The sequence below is a fragment of the Peromyscus maniculatus genome, chromosome 5 (genome assembly GCF_049852395.1).
Source record: "Peromyscus maniculatus bairdii isolate BWxNUB_F1_BW_parent chromosome 5, HU_Pman_BW_mat_3.1, whole genome shotgun sequence".
NCBI lineage: Eukaryota > Metazoa > Chordata > Mammalia > Rodentia > Cricetidae > Peromyscus > Peromyscus maniculatus.
In genome coordinates this window covers 20,247,903-20,264,687 of record NC_134856.1, presented here as the reverse complement: position 1 = coordinate 20,264,687, position 16,785 = coordinate 20,247,903, and the positions used below count along the sequence as shown (strand labels likewise).

Below are 16,785 nucleotides of genomic sequence, written 5' to 3'. Positions count from 1 at the left end.
TCCTAGACTTGTGTAGGCTTCTTGCAGCTGTGTCCTTCATCTTTATCTCAGCCGCTCGCTAGTTTATTATTCATTTTTACTTTTCTGGTTCTCATGACCCATTTAGCCAATTTGAATGCTGCAGATCCTCCCTAAGTCTTTCTTTAGTTCTTTACTATATATCTCTTTTAATATAAAATCTTTTTACCTGCTGGAATATGGACACTTGTACTTTTACACCTGTAAGGGGAAAGGGTTCTGCTCTAGTCCTTAAGTTTTCCATGCTGAACTTCCTCAACAGAGGGGCCCACTATCTGCCTCCTATGAGATAATGTTTTCTGCCATAAATCTCTTTAGTTGGGATTCCTAGTGGGTGAGTGTTCATTCCCTAGAAGTGCCTGAGATATTATACTTTCTATTATCTAGCGGCTTGAGGCTTGAGGTCTTTAAGGAATAGTTCATTCTGCTATATCTAAATAAGGTCCATGTCCAGCTTCCCCTTTCCTCCACAGTTCACAACCCAAGCATTCATTAATTTTGGCTGTGTTTTATAGATTAATTAGAACATTATCAGAAAAGCAGTTATACAGAACCCATAGCCCAGGGAGCTCATGATCTCTGAAGCACGTCTCCTTCGAGAACGAGACATAACACGGGTACTCTGCCAGGGACCTCCAGGGAGCTTAGTCCCGTGGGACACGTATCTCCCGTCCGCTATTATTGACATAATTGTTCATGTCACACGGACGACACTGGAGTTGGTGTGGCATTTCCCCGTTTTTTGTTTTTAAGACGCAGCTCCAGCAGATCATGCCTCACTGTGTGTAGGGAACATAGGATAATTTTAAAAAGACAAGGAAATAATAACACAACCAAAAGAAAATAATAATCAATACCCCAATGAATGCAAAGTATTGTGTCCAATCTAGAGGATTTAAGAGAGCGGACATCTGACTCAAGATCACGAGCTAAGGCATCCAAAGAGCCATTCTCCAAATGAGCTTTACTCATAGCAGTGATATCTTTCTGTAAAGCTTCCATGTTATGAGTGGTATCTGAATCTTTCCAGACTCCTTGCAGATGATTCTTTACCTTTTCCCAACTTTGACTAGCGTTATAAGGCAGGGGAGTGACACAAATATATTAATATGCAGCATGACACCTAGTCTCTAATCTATTCTGAATATTAGTCAAATCCTGTCCAAGAGCCAGTACCACTTCTTCTAATACATTAATCTTTGTTTCTAATTTCTTATCTATAAGGGACTGTTCTGACAAAGCCAAAGTAACATTCTTGTTTAATTCATTAACAAAATGAGCAGTATGGATTTCTTGCACTAAGGCGGTGGTAGCTACAGCAAAGGTGGTAATAATAGCTATTAAGGCAGATATGCCTAAAATTAATGCAGCAACAAATCTCTTAGGTCTAATAAGTGCATGTAATATTTTTAATATCTGTAAAGCAGAATTTTCATACCAATCCTCCTCCATCAGATCAACAGGCAACATAACATAAGGTGGTCTCTTAACCAAAATCATAACTGATAATTTCTTATCTAAAATTGAATCAATGTTATTAGTCAAGCGACATGTATGACAAAAAAATCCTATAAGAACCACCTACAACAGTAATATCTACATGCATAGGATGACCAAGTAATATAGCAAAGGGATAGCTTACACATGAGCGAACAGCATAAGGAATAGAAATTGTTTCATTAGGACTTTTCTGAAGAATAACGTTAGCACTGGCAGCCAATCTAAATAAATGAGGGGTATAAGACCAAAAACTGTCTCCATTGACGGAGTGCGCCTGAGCTGCAAGGATAGATAAAAGAGTAAGAAAAATAAATTTAGGGGTCTGTGGCTTATTTTGTGTGGTCACAAGCTCTGTGGCCTGTTGAGTCAGATTCTTCAATTGTGTCCAAGTTGGCAGGCTCCGAGGAGTCAGCGAAAGGTGTTGTAGTTTTTCTTTTGTCTTTCTTTGTTCTTGTTGTCCCTTTCTCTGCTGCCTTCTCGAGAGGAGCCGGTGGGACAAGCTGATCTGGGATCCAGACTGGAGAGTTGGCATCCTGAGGAAAAAACACATGCATATCCTCTCCCAGAGGAAATTAAGACACCCAGACCTTTCCAGGTGCCGGGTTAACAGGTCTTTTTTACATTACTTTTGAGAGGGCCGTATTTTTTGGTCCTCCCCAATGAATCATAGTTGGGGAATCTCCCTGTTTATTAACATTTAATAACAAATGATAACAAATGATGTGGAAAGAAATACACATTAGCTGCCTTTAAACGAGTTATTTGATTCTTTAATATTTGATGTGAACGTTCAATTACTGCTTGCCCTTGTAGGTTATAGGGGATTCCTGTAGTATGCAAGATACTCCATTTTTGTAAAAATTGATTAAAAGCTTTAGAGACATAAGCAGAGGCATTGTCAGTTTTTAACCTGTGGGGCAGTCCCATAACTGAAAAACTTTGTATCATATGTTGAATGACATCTTTTACTGCCTCACCTGTTCTTGTTGATGCAAACAACATATGAGAATAAGTATCCACTGTGACATGAACATAAGCCAATTTTCCAAATTCAGGAATGTGGGTGATATCCATCTGCCATAAAGACAGAGGCTTCAACCCACGAGGATTGACCCCCATTTTAATGGATGATATACATGAGGGCAATTCCCACAATTCTTAACAATTTGTTGAGCTTGTTCTCTAGTAATTAAACATCCTTTTAAAAACAAAAGCATTCTGGTGATGTAGTTTATGACTCTCCTCAGCTTTAGTTATATTCATAATACATCCCTTGGTTAATGTATCTGTTAAATGATTGCCCTCACTCAGAGGTCCTGGCAGGGCAGTGTGTCCCCTAATATGTCCTATGTAAAACCTCTCTTTTTGTTGCCTGATTAAATTTGCAGTCCCTGAAATAATGGCAAGATATGAGAATGTCCTGATAATAGAGCAGTCTCAATAGCTGAAAAAGTTTACCCACATATTTTGAGTCTGAATAAAGGTTAAATTTTTTCTGAAACAGATCTAAATGCAAGCAAGACAGCTTTTATTTTTGACTGCTGTGCAGATATCTGAGTTCCTTCTTTAAGTAACGGAGATCTGCCAAAGATGTAAACCATAGACCTTCTATTAGAGGAACCATCTGTAAAAATACAGACAGCAGCTTCCAAAGGCTGAGAAGAGGTTTTTGTAGGAAAAATAACTTCAGCTTCCTTAAAAAATTCTATAAGGGGATGCTTAGGATAAAGATACTTAATTTGCCCTGTAAATCCTTATAAGGTTATATCCCAGTTTTTATCTTCCTTTAAGAAACTTTTAAATTGTAGCTTATTATAAGGGATAATAATATCATCCATCTCCTTACCAAATAATTCCTTAGCTCTTTGTTTAGCTTTAATAATTAACAGGAAGCAGAGATAAGGATAGGAGGCCAACATTTTTGACTGTACATGAGGAAGATGTATCCACTCTAAAATTCCTTCTTGCCATAAACACCCCATAGGAGTATAGGGTGTCCTGAAAATAATAAAAGACCATTCCTTTTCATATGTAAATTGTTTTAACTTTGCTGTATCTAACTGTCTTTTTACCAATTTTAAGGCTCATAAAGCCTCAAAAGTAAGAGCACGAGGAGATCTTGGGTCAGCATCTCCTTGTAATAAAGAATACAATGGACTTAATTTTTCTGTAGTAATTTTCAAACAGGGTCTAATCTAGTTGATATTTTTTAACAATTTTTGAAAATCATTTAATGTCTGTAACTTATCCAACCTGAGATTTATTTTCTGAGAACATATATAATCATTATGTATCCATTGTCCTAAATAACTTAACGGCTTATCTCTCTGAATTTTATCAGGGGCAAGAACTAATCCAAAATAGGTCAGTTGTTCTATAGCACACTGTAACAATTTCTCCAATACTGACCTAGTATGATGAGCCAATAGGATATTATCCATATAATGAATGATGTAAGCATCTGAAAATTGATCCCTAGCCTTCAAAAGAGCCTGATCCATAAATTTCTGGCACAAAGAAGGACTGTTCTTCATTCCTTGTGGCAAGACCCATATTGAAATCTTTGATAGGGTCTCTTTAAATTTACTAATGGAATGCTAAAGGCAAATCTTTTACAATTATCTGGATGTAGTTTAATTGTAAAAAAAAAATTTTGAAGATCAATAATTATAATATGTCATCCTTTGGGCACTGCCACAGGAGAAGGTAACCCTGGCTGCAGGGCCCCCGTGTCTACCATTGTAGCATTGACAGCTCTAAGATCTTGTAATAATCTCCATTTTCCTGACTTTTTCTTTATTACTAAGACAGGAATATTCCAAGGACTATTGTTCTCTTCAATATGTCCTTTTTCTAATTGTTCTTGCACTAACTGCTCAATGGCCTGTATACCTTGTATCATTTATTTTTCCTGTCCTATGTTATAACTTAAGCTTTTATATCTCAGACCTTATATGAACTTATGTATTTATATTATAAAAAACACCTTTTTTATGTCTTAAGGTATTTTTATCCTTATAGTTTAAACTTAATTTTTATATCTTTCTGTTCAATTATTTAGCAAGAAACATAGATTGTTGATTATTAAAGTAGTTATTGTACAGTGGGTTCCTTTAAACAAAGGAATAATAAAAAGTTACTTTGAAACTTGTTTGGTGAGCTATCCTCTATTTGGAATTTGATAACAAGACAAATTATTTTTAGACCTGGAAATTAAAAATGTAATCTAAATGACCCAAAAGTGTAATTTGAATAAAGCCCTGGTGGTAAGTAAGAGGCATAGTATAGTTTTATGTATAGTGGGACACTTAAACATTTTAAATGCCAGAGGGCTGAGTCAGGAATTTTTTTTTTAATTTATTTATCATATTTAGTATGTTTATAAATTTAGTTTTGAGTACATTACAGAAGTTGATCATTTATATGATAATCAAGCATTAATTTATATCCTTATAATTATCTTTAATAGCTCATAATTTGAGTAAAAGTTATTTGTAACAGTTTGTAGTTTAAACTAGTAACTTGTAGTAGCTAGATGATTAGTCATTTGTATTTTTAATTATCCTCAATAATTCACAATTTCAGTGAATTTTTTAACAGTTTATAGTATAAGTTAGTTATCTTTTGGAACTTTGTTTTAACTCTATTAGATTTAGCTTTAAAGTAATTATTTTGAATTGAAGTTATTTTAGCATTGAAATAAAACCTTTGAATCATAAGTATTATATATAGGGATATTGAAAATTTTATTAACTCTTTTATAGCATACTATGAATGAAAACAGATACAATAAGGGAATCAAAATAGCTGTTTCATGGGTAATAGGAGAAAAAATTTATTCCAAACAGTCAAGGGGAATGATTCTCAGAGTTAAATGAGAATTGGAGAATGCAGGCAGTTTTTAGGGAGAGGTAAGGAAGTTAAAGGAGGGAGCTGAGAGGGTAAATGTCCTGGTAACAAGAGTTTCAATCCAGAATGTCTCCAAACAGACTGAAAGACTTGTCAGATAGAAATATCCCAAATCACAGAGGAGAGGCGTCCCTCTCCATGTGATGGGGGCCCAGGTAGGGATAAAGGAGGCTTCCTGACACACCGGTGTGATTTTTCTTAGTAGAAGTAAAACAGGGAGCTCCATAGTGACACTTACCCAGAGGAAGAGGAGAGACATATGCTCAGAGCAGAAAAGGGAGAAAACAGCTGGAGAAATGAGAAGGTAGAATTATCCCCAGTATTAGGATTAAGGTAAGGATGGGTGAGAGAATCACCTTTTAGAATTTAACAGGGAACCATCTTAAAAGAGGGTCTCCAGATAAAACTGTTTCACAGGCAGTGCCAGATATGCCTAAGAGTCATAAATTATAATGTTTAAGTCTCTCCCTATTTATTATTATTATTATTATTATTATTATTATTATTATTATTATTCCTAAGAAACAGAGCAGATGGCATAAGGTGGAAGTCAATCTGTATTACAATATTTTGTAGTTTCTTTTTTTTTAAAATCTATTATATTATATCTATAATGAATCTTTTTTATTTAGACTCATTATGGCCCATGCCTTTTATAAAGTTCTGTTTTATATCTATAAAGAGTCTTTTTTCTTAAACTCTTTATGGCCCATGACTTATTTATAATTATTATCTTTTTATCCCATTCTAGTTCCTCATCTACTTTTTATCAAGGGGGCTCTTAAAACCCTTTTTCTCCTGTTAAAGAAGTTCCATCTTTGTGGAACTTGGATTTGCATACATTCCTCCAGTGTCTTCCTTTCTGACACCGTGAACATAATCCAGGAGCCGTATTTTTACGGTCCTTGTTGCCTTACTCTACATGCCTTTTGCATGTGGCCTGCTTGCCCACACTTGAAACAGGTGGGTTCTGGGGAGAGATTATTGCTGCCCCCATATATTTTCTTTACATAGTCGCTAAATCTCTGCCCTTTTATAACTACAGCATATGCCATACCTTGGACAAATGCTGGTGAGGCATCCATGCAAGCCTTAATATAATAAACAGCCTTTCCTGTTTTGACTCATGTTGCCCCATACTACCTTAAGATTACTTGCCCTTAACCGATCATCCTTTATCGGCGGAACTGCAGCTTCCTGGCAAGAGCCGATCCTAAACCTTAAAAGAAAGAAAAAGAAGAGAGAAAGAATTACCTGTCCCAAGTCCCTGTTCGGGCGCCATCTGCCACGGACTGGCCCACCGGGAGTACCACGACCGTAGGAGAATCAGGGCTTGGGTAGTCAGGAAGGCAAGGATTCGGCGACTGACAGACAGACAACAAACACACTCAAAAGTGGTTTGAATCTGCTGCAATTTTACTTCTGTAAATCAGTAGTTTATATACAGAAGAGAAAACTATCAAGTCATACAGGGAACAACAAGAGCTTGGCAATAATTCAATTACATCATCTTTAAAAAACATCAAGCACACAGTTACTAATCGGCACTAGACATATCCTTTCACTCACAAGAACTTTATGACCCAAAGAGCAGTCTGTGTTTTTTAAACTTAGTACAGTTCCTAGACTTGTGTAGGCTTCTTGCAGCTGTGTCCTTCATCTTTATCTCAGCCGCTCGCTAGTTTATTATTCATTTTTACTTTTCTGGTTCTCATGACCCATTTAGCCAATTTGAATGCTGCAGATCCTCCCTAAGTCTTTCTTTAGTTCTTTACTATATATCTCTTTTAATATAAAATCTTTTTACCTGCTGGAATATGGACACTTGTACTTTTACACCTGTAAGGGGAAAGGGTTCTGCTCTAGTCCTTAAGTTTTCCATGCTGAACTTCCTCAACAGAGGGGCCCACTATCTGCCTCCTATGAGATAATGTTTTCTGCCATAAATCTCTTTAGTTGGGATTCCTAGTGGGTGAGTGTTCATTCCCTAGAAGTGCCTGAGATATTATACTTTCTATTATCTAGCGGCTTGAGGCTTGAGGTCTTTAAGGAATAGTTCATTCTGCTATATCTAAATAAGGTCCATGTCCAGCTTCCCCTTTCCTCCACAGTTCACAACCCAAGCATTCATTAATTTTGGCTGTGTTTTATAGATTAATTAGAACATTATCAGAAAAGCAGTTATACAGAACCCATAGCCCAGGGAGCTCATGATCTCTGAAGCACGTCTCCTTCGAGAACGAGACATAACACGGGTACTCTGCCAGGGACCTCCAGGGAGCTTAGTCCCGTGGGACACGTATCTCCCGTCCGCTATTATTGACATAATTGTTCATGTCACACGGACGACACTGGAGTTGGTGTGGCAGATTGCTTTGTAGCTGGAGAGTTTTGCTTGGCTAGTTCAGTCAGTAGAGCATGAGACTCTTGATCTCAGGGTCGTGGGTTCCGGCCCCACATTGGGCGCCAGATATTGGTGAAATTATTAAGGCCACTCCACGTAGTTAAAGGGAGGCATAACTTACAAATGAAGGGATAGGTAGGTTGCAGTGTCTAGGAAAGGCATGGCGCAGTCCAGCAGTGTTCTCTGGAGAACTCTGCTCGGTCAACCTCCAGCGTCCAGGGTCCAGGAACCAAGAGAGCCAGCGCATCTGGATCTCGGGTCTTCAGGGTCCTCTCTTGGCCCCACGTTGTAGGCATGACAGTTACCAAAGCCTCAATGGGGGTTGAACTTCCAGATCAAGGTTGGAATGGCTACCCACTACATTGCTTGACCACTACATTGCGTGGTTACCAGATGTTTGGAAGAGTCTGCACTTGAATGTGCAGTATGCTTTCATCTAGCAAGAGAAGGTCTTTTGCCCTGCCCCTTGGCATTCCTTTTAAAAGTCCTTTAGAAGAGACATAAGAGGCAAGCAGGTGAGGATCCAGGCCCTCCTAAGGCTATCCTGTATTTCTATCTGTTTCTCTCCCCCTCTATCATTCTATCTAAATCTCTTATCCCTCACTCCTCAAGAGTACCCTGTAGTAAAAGGTGGGGGTAGGTTCCCCACCAGAAAAAAGCAGGCCTCCCTGAGATATCAAACAAACACAGCATAATACGATGTAGTAAGACTAGGTACATACCCCCATATTAAGGCTGGACAAGGCAACACATTAAGAGAAAAATGTCCCAAAACCAGGCAAAAGAGTCAGAGACACCCCATTCCCACTCTTAGGAGTCCCATAAAAATCCCAAGCTAAAAACCACAGCACATATGCAGAGGACCTAGCTCAGACACATGCAGGCTTGGTGATTGCCACTTCAATCTCTGTAAGCCCCTATTTGTACTGCTTAGTTGATTTTGTAGGTCATGTTCTCCTGGTGTCCCAGACCCTTCTGGGTCCTAAGTCCTTCCTCCCCCTCTTTCAAGGGGTTCACTGAGCTCCGCCTAATGTTTGGCTGTGAGCCTCTGCATCTGTTCTCATCAGCTGCCAGGGGAAGCCTCTCTGATGACAATTCTCCCATCCCTTGACATCCCTATATAATCTCTTACTAATTTCATTACCTCTATGTGTATAGCAAATGAAACACACATCTCTGAAAATTCAAAGCTAACATGCCCAAATAAGAAAAAAAACATGAGATATTTGTCTTCTGCCTCTGAGTAACTTCACTCAGAATGATCATTTCTAGTTGTAGATAAATTTTTCTTCATATATATGTGTGTGTTTCATTAATTATGTGAGAATTTCATACATGTGTTGATCATATTCACCCTCCCTCTCTCAACTCTTCCCACATCCACTCTGCTTCTCTTTCCACCCAACTTTGTTTCCTTTCCTTAATCCCTTTAATAACAATTGTGCTGCCCAAATATTCTTGGATGTGTGGCCTTCCATTGGAGGGAGCATAGTAGAATTATCAGAAGATACATTCTTCATGAAAACTGACACTTACTTGGCAGCAACTAAGAACTACTGACACCTTCTGGACTAGGGGGGAAGTATGTGTCCCTCTTCATGATGGGATTTGGTCTTGCATGGGTCTTGTGCATGTTGTTGCAACAACTATGGGGAGTACATATGTGAATCTCCCCTGTTGTGTCCAGAAGACACTGTTTTCTGTACTTGATCACAAGCTCTGTCTCTTACACTCTTTCTACCCCCTTTTTCAAACTGATCCCAGAGCCTTTGAAGGAGGGGGTGTACTGTGTCATATTTACGGATGAACATTCTGTAGTTTCTTATTCTCAGCATCTTGGTCAGTTGTAGGGTCTCTGTGTTGATAGTCATCTACTACAAAGAGAGCTTTTCTGATAAGGGTTCAGAGTTGCCTTACTCTATGGGTATAATGATAAGTCACTAGTTGTTAGTTTAATACAATGCTTATTTACTAGAATAATAGTAGTAGGTTCCCTCCTAGGGTCAATGATCTGTTTAGCTATAGACTCTTGGTCTGATAATGGTGCAAGGCTTGGAAATCATATGATGAACAAATAATGAAAATGTGTATATTTACACAAGGAAATACTCTTGAACTTTAATAAATGAAATTATGAAATTTTGAGGTAAATAGATGGAGTTGGAGACAATAATTTCGAGTAAGATAACCCAAACAAAAAAGATAAACATTATTTTAACTCATTTGTGGTTGTTATCTTTGAATCTTTAGATAAATTTAGAATGCCTATAGAGGTCAGGAAATGACTAAGTGGTAATTAGGAGGGACTTTCAAGATAGGGGAGATAGAATACACTAATCTAAAGGTTTAAAAGGGAATTCTATACACATACATACAGAAAGTATGACTTCCAAGAGTTATTTACTAGGAAGTCCCCAAATACCTTCTATATATTACAGGTTGTTGCCAATATTCATGGTTACTGTCCATCACTTGATGGTAAAAGCCCTTTGTTGAAAACTCCACATATTAGAGTCATATGAAGAAATTGAGCTGGTACTGACCTGGAAGCTTCCAGAGTGATGAAAGGTGCTGTATGTGCTACTGGAAGAGAAAAGTAATCATCAACCAACCCAGCTGTGAGCCTTGCAAGTTATACTAATGACTAACCTGGCAAGATATTACCCACTGGTACAATAGTGGCATCAATCTTATGGATCAACCAACCACTTTCTGATTGAATTTAAGGCACACTCAAAAAGATATAATTCTTTTTCTTAACAGATGGAAAATGTTGTGTTGAATATTGTATGATAATTTCATTGTCTATTCATCAGTTGATATTTCTAGGCTGTTTCCATTTCCTGGCTCTTGTGAATAAAGCAGCAATGAACATGGATGGGCAGGTATTTCTGTAGTGGAATACAGAGTCATTTGGGAATATGGCTAAGAGTGGTAGAGCCTGATTATGTAGTAGATTTATTTATAACTTTTAGGGGCACTGCCACACTGATTCCCATAGTGGCTGATCAGTTTTCACTACCACCAGCTGTGAAGCAAGTGTTCCCCTTTCCTAACATCCTTGTGAGCATTTTTGTGTGTGTGTGTGTGTGTGTGTGATATATATTTTTTATTTTACAATATCATTCAGTTCTACATATCAGCCACGGGTTCCCCTATTCTCCCCCCTCCCACGCCCTCCCTTTACCCCCAGCCCACCCTCCATTCCCACCTCCTCCAGGACAGCATTTTTTTTTTAATCTATGCTGTTCTAACTGGGGTAAGACAAAAATCTCAAAGTAGTTTTAATTTGTATTTTCTTGATGGCTAAGGAAACTAAACATTTAAAAGAATGTTTCACATCCATTAGTATTTCATCTTTTGAGAACTCTCTGTTCAGTTCCATGTCCAATTTTATAATATTTTTAATTTATTCTTTGACATTTTAATACATGTATATAATGTATTTTGATCATATCCATCAGTACATCCCTTTCCAACTTCCCCAAGGATCCTCTAACAAATCTCTCTTCCAAATGCATCTTCTTATTTATTTATTTTAGCCCACTGAGTCCAATTAGTGTTGCTCATATGTTAATGAGTATAGTGTTAACCACTGAGGCAAGACCAAACCACCAGTTGTTACCACTGTAAGGAAAAGTAACACTGTCCCCCAGCACAGCACCAGTTTCTACTTAGATTGTTTGATTTCTTGACATCTGGGTTTGTGTGTGTGTGTGTGTGTGTGTGTGTGTGTGTGTGTGTGTGTTTAGTTCTTTGTACATCCTAGACACTAACCTTCTGTCAAATGTATGGCTGGTAAACATTTTCCCCAATTATGCGGGCTATATCTTCACTTCAGTGGTGGTATTCTTTGCTGGACAATATGTTTTAGTTTCACGAGGTCCCATTTAATATTGTTGGTCTTAATACCTGAGCTAAAATGCTCCTGTTCAGAAAGTGCTTTGCTGGGGCTGGAGTGATGGCTTAGTGGTTAAGGGGACTTGTTGCTCTTACAAAGAACATGTATTTGTTTCCCAGTACCCCCATAGAGGCTTTCAACCATCCATAACTCCATGCAGTTCCAGGGACTCTGAAGCTGTCTTCTGACATCCACAGGTACCAGGCATGCACAGTAGTGTACATACATACATGGAAGCAAAACATTCTGTACACACTTCTTTTTTAAAAAGAAGAAGGTCCAGCTTCAGATTTGGCTTTGAAGAAGAGCTGGTGCAATTGGTTATTTGTGGTGTGCTGTGAGTGCTGCTGCAGGGAGCTGAGGAGAGATAAGAGGTGAGCTGGAAAACTGTGACATGAATACAGTTATCTATGATGATGTGCATGTTGACTTCACTTGGGAAGAATGGACTTTGCTGGATCCTTCCCAGAAGAATCTCTACAAAAATGTGATGCTAGAGACCTATAGGAATCTCACTATTATAGGATACAGTTGGGAAGACCATAATATTGAAGAACATTGTCCAAGTTCTAGACAACATGAAAGGAATGAAAGAAGCCAAACTACAGAGAAACCTTCTGTGTATAATCAATGCAGTAAAAGCATTGCATGTCAAAATAACCTTCAAAAGCATAAAAGATCACATACTGAAGTGAAATCTTTTGTATATAATCAATGTGGTAAAGCCTTTGCATGTTACAGTCGTCTTCAAATGCATGAAAGAACACATACTGGAGAGAAACCCTTTGAATGTAATCAATGTGGTAAAGCCTTTGAATGTCAAAAAATTATTTGAATGCATAAAAGAACACATACTGGAAAGAAACTATGGTGATATTTTATTTGTACTAAAATGTGATTTGTATGTTAATAAATAAAGTTGCCTGGGGGTCAGAGCTAATAGCAAGACTTAGCAGAAGCTGGGTGGTGGTGGTGCATGCCTTTAATCCCAGCTCTTGAAAGGCAGAGTTATGAGGATCTCTGTGTGTTCAAGGATACAGCCAGCATGGAGACACACACCTTTAATCTCAATACCAACCATAGAAGACCTGGAGGTCTGTACAGACAGGCAGTGACTAGGAGGTCATGTGGTTGGGTTTACAACCAATGAGAAGGCAGAACAGAAACACTATAAAAAGACAGACACACAGGAAGTAGGTCTCTCTTTTGGAGAGGTAGGACTACAGTGACAGTGAAGGGTAAGGTTTTTAGTTCTTAGTTATTGCTCTGACCTCTTGGCTTTCATCTCTGTATTGGCTCTGTGTTTCTTATTTAATAAGATGATTACACCTACAAGAAACCCTATGAATGCAATCAGTGTGATAAAGCCTTTACACAACAAAATCATCTTCAAAGGCATAAAAGGACACATACTGGAGAGAAACCCTATAAATGTAATCAATGTGGTAAAGCCTTTGCATACACAATTATCTTCACATGCATAAAAGAAAACAGAGGAGAGAAACCATGTGAATGTAATCAATGTGGAAAAGCCTTTGCATATACCGGTCATCTTCAAATGCATAATAGAACACATACTGGAGCAAAACCATATGAATGTAATCAGTGTGGTAAAGCCTTTCCAGGACACAACAATCTTCAAATTCATAGAAGAACACATACTGGAGAGAAACCATATGAATTTAATCAGTGTGGTAAAGCCTTTGCACAACACAGTACTCTTCAGGTACATAAAAGAACACATACTGCAAAACCATATGAATGTAATCAGTGTGGTAAAGCCTTTGTGTCTATCAGGAATCTTCAAAATCATGAGAAAAAGTCATATTGCAGAGAAATCCTATAAATGTAGTCAGTGTGGTAATGTTTTGCACTTTACACAGGAGTAAAACTTTGTATCTAAATAATCTGTTAAAACCTTTGCATATTACAATAGTCTTTGACTACCTGAATGTAGTAGAACAGGCCCATAGGGTCGAGGAAATTGGCTCAAACCAGTTGCCAAGGCATGCACATAATGTACTTCCTTATGAGCCAAACTGGAGTCTGCTTGAGGGCCTTACAACAGTTACTACCAAAGTACCTAATCATGCAGAGTCTGCCTGAGGGCCTAGCAACAGGCACTGTCAGAGTTCCTGATCATGTCTAACTAATGATGGGTGACCATACAATATCACCTGATCACAGTCAGAGTTCCTGACCATGCCCAGCCAATAAGGGATAACCACTCAATGTCACCAGATTAGGACACATCCTGGGTGTTGGGAGGAGGGTATATAAGGCCTTCGCCATCATAAAATAAATGATTTTGCTGTTTGCCTTCAAAAAAAGAAGGTTCTTTCTTGTGCCAATGGGTTCAAGCATAACCTATACTTGCTCCTCTCAGTTTCAGGATATTATGTCTTATGTTGAGGTCCTTGACCCATCTGAGTTGAGTTTTGTGCAGAGTGAGATATATGATCTAGTTTCATTCTTTTACATGTAGCTATCCAGTTGTTCAGGACCATTTTGTTGAAGATGCTTTTTGTTCCAATGTGTACTGTTGGCCTCTTTGTCAAAAATCAAATGGCTGTAGGAGTGTAGACTTATATGTGGGTCCTCAATTCTAATACATTGATCAGTGTTCTGGTTTTATGTGAGCACCATGTGTTTTTATTAATATGACTCTACTATAAAGGTGTAACTTGAATTCTGAGATGGCAATACCTCGAGCAGTTTTCCTTTTTTTTCCATTTTTTTTAACCTTTCATTTCTTGAAAATAGATTTTTTTCATATAATATATTCTTAGTGTTCAGGATTATTTTAGTTGCCCTGTTTCTTTAGTGTTTACATACAGAATTTAAGATACTTTTTTTCAATTTCTATGACGAATTCCATTGGAATTTTGATGGGGATTGTGTTATGTTCATATTCTTTATGTAATGCCTAACACATTCTGCCAAGATTGTGTTAGAGATGCCCTGCTTCTCATAATTTCCAGCATCTTTTTATTCCTGAAAGATTGATAACTATTATATGGTCACTGTCAACTTTTAGACACATCATACAGTGTTTTCCTTCATTCTGAGGATGTGATGTATCTCGTTTATTGATTTCTACATTGAACCATCTTGCTCTCTTAGGAAACTATTTAATCATGATGTACAATCTGTTTTTGTACAATTGGGTTTTGTTTGCTCATATTTTGTGAAAGATTTCAGCTTCTATTTTAGTCAAATACACCACCCTTTAGCTTTCTGTGTCCTATCCAGGTTTTTGCCTAAGGGCTAGCCTGCTCTCATGTGATGAGTTTTGAAAGACTCTCCCATCTTCAGTGTTTACTAAAGCATAAAAATATTGGTATTATTTTTTCTGAAATATTTGCAAAATTCAGCTTCAATAACCACTAATGTCTTTTTGCTTTCCTGTGAAGGAAGGCTATTATGGATTGATTTTCCTCTCATTATTAGGCCATTTGGTCTTTCTATCTTTTGCTGGTATGTTTCTTTGTCTGTTGTACATGTACAAGGATTTCTCCATTTTTTTCTAGAGAATTTAATATATTTACCAATAATAATCATTAGCAGTCATTCCATATGATTCTTTATATTTCAGAGATTTCTGGTGTTGTCTTTATTTCTGATTCAATTTATTTTGCTTTTCTCAAAGTTTGTATAGCAAAGTTTTATCAGTTTTGTTTACCATTTCAAACAGCTCAGCTGGGTAAAGTTGTGTACTTTTTATCCTAGTCATTTTATTCAGTTTTTAAAAAAGAATGTTAGCATTCAATTTGAACCTCCCTGTGTGGCTTCAAGCAACCAAGACACAGGCACCTCCAACTTCCTATATCTTCTCAGCTCCTCTGCTAAAGAATTTGGCCTTTATGGTGACAGGTGCTTAGGGAGTTCCCCTTCCCCAGAAATTTGCAGTATGTGAATCGCACCACAGCAATGGTGGAGCAGCTCCAGGCTTGTTTTTTACAGAATCAACCAGTGTCTTTTCACTGAGCATGGCCACAATTTGTTCAGGCTGACAATCTGGCAGAAGGTCTGGTTCCTCTTTCAGTGGTAACATCTCATACAAACTTTTCCAAAGTCACCTGGATGATGATTGTTGGAGTTGATCCTGTGGCAATGCATACCTCCAACATTCTCCTGGCCTCCTGGATGCTGGCTGTGCTTACAGACACGATCAGGAGTTTCTATATCTTCCTTCATCCTCAGGGCATCATAGCCATCAAAGGAAAGAGGGAGGTGTCATGAAGTCTAGCAGGTGTGCTATTCATATTTTTATAATTTGAATTTTTTCTTCATTCTGAAATCATCCAGGCTGTTTGTTCTTTTTGTATTTCATTGAGCTATGATGTTGTTTCCTTATGCCATCTCTACGTTTTCATGATAGTATTTATTAATATGAATATTCTTCTTAGGATTGATTTTACTTTGTGCTATAAATCTTCATGTGTTGTATTTCTCATTTTGTTTCTCCTAAGGTATTTTTAGATTTTGCAGTCCATTTCTTTATTAGGCCATTGTTTATTTGAAGTATAGTTTTAAATTACAGAGACCTTGTTAATTTTTTAAAATCCAACTTACTGCTAATTGCTAGTTTCAGGAATTTTGATTAGAAAAGATATTTTCTTTTATTTAAGTCTTCTTAAACTGTATCAGACTTGTTTCCTGACCCAAGATATGATGCTTCCTGGAATGTAAGCAGAATGTGATCTGTGTCTTGATTGGGTTCAGTGCTACAGTCTATTAATGCCCCTTGCTCAAAGTAATGGAGTCCAATGCTTTTGTATGATTTGCTACCCAATCTGCCTAATCCTGGAAGTGGTACACTGGAATCCCTTGCTGTTATTTACTGCATTCTGTCTGTTCCTTCAGGTACATTAGTATTGATTGTGTCTTCTTCATATACTTGTAAGTGTTAAATACTGTTTATAAGTTGTCCATTTTCATTATATAACATGCTTCTTTATTTCCTTTTACATACTTATCAGTAGTTTTGTAATGACCCTTGGGGGAAGTGGTACCATTTCTGAATACAATAACCACAAGGGAACAAAATTGA

At 37.6% G+C, this 16,785-nt stretch overlaps 1 long non-coding RNA gene and 1 pseudogene across 1 annotated transcript; one reads left to right on the top strand and one right to left on the bottom strand.

Annotated features, from left to right (window-relative positions):
* Positions 1-1,979: 1,979 nt before the first annotated feature.
* Positions 1,980-7,794, bottom strand: LOC143273256 (uncharacterized). Its single transcript, XR_013051189.1, has 2 exons — positions 6,682-7,794; positions 1,980-2,051 (listed from the first exon to the last, which is right to left on the bottom strand). It is a non-coding gene; the product is annotated as an uncharacterized LOC143273256 (long non-coding RNA).
* Positions 7,795-12,095: 4,301 nt separating this feature from the next.
* Positions 12,096-13,621, top strand: LOC107402631 (uncharacterized; annotated as a pseudogene).
* Positions 13,622-16,785: the final 3,164 nt, after the last annotated feature.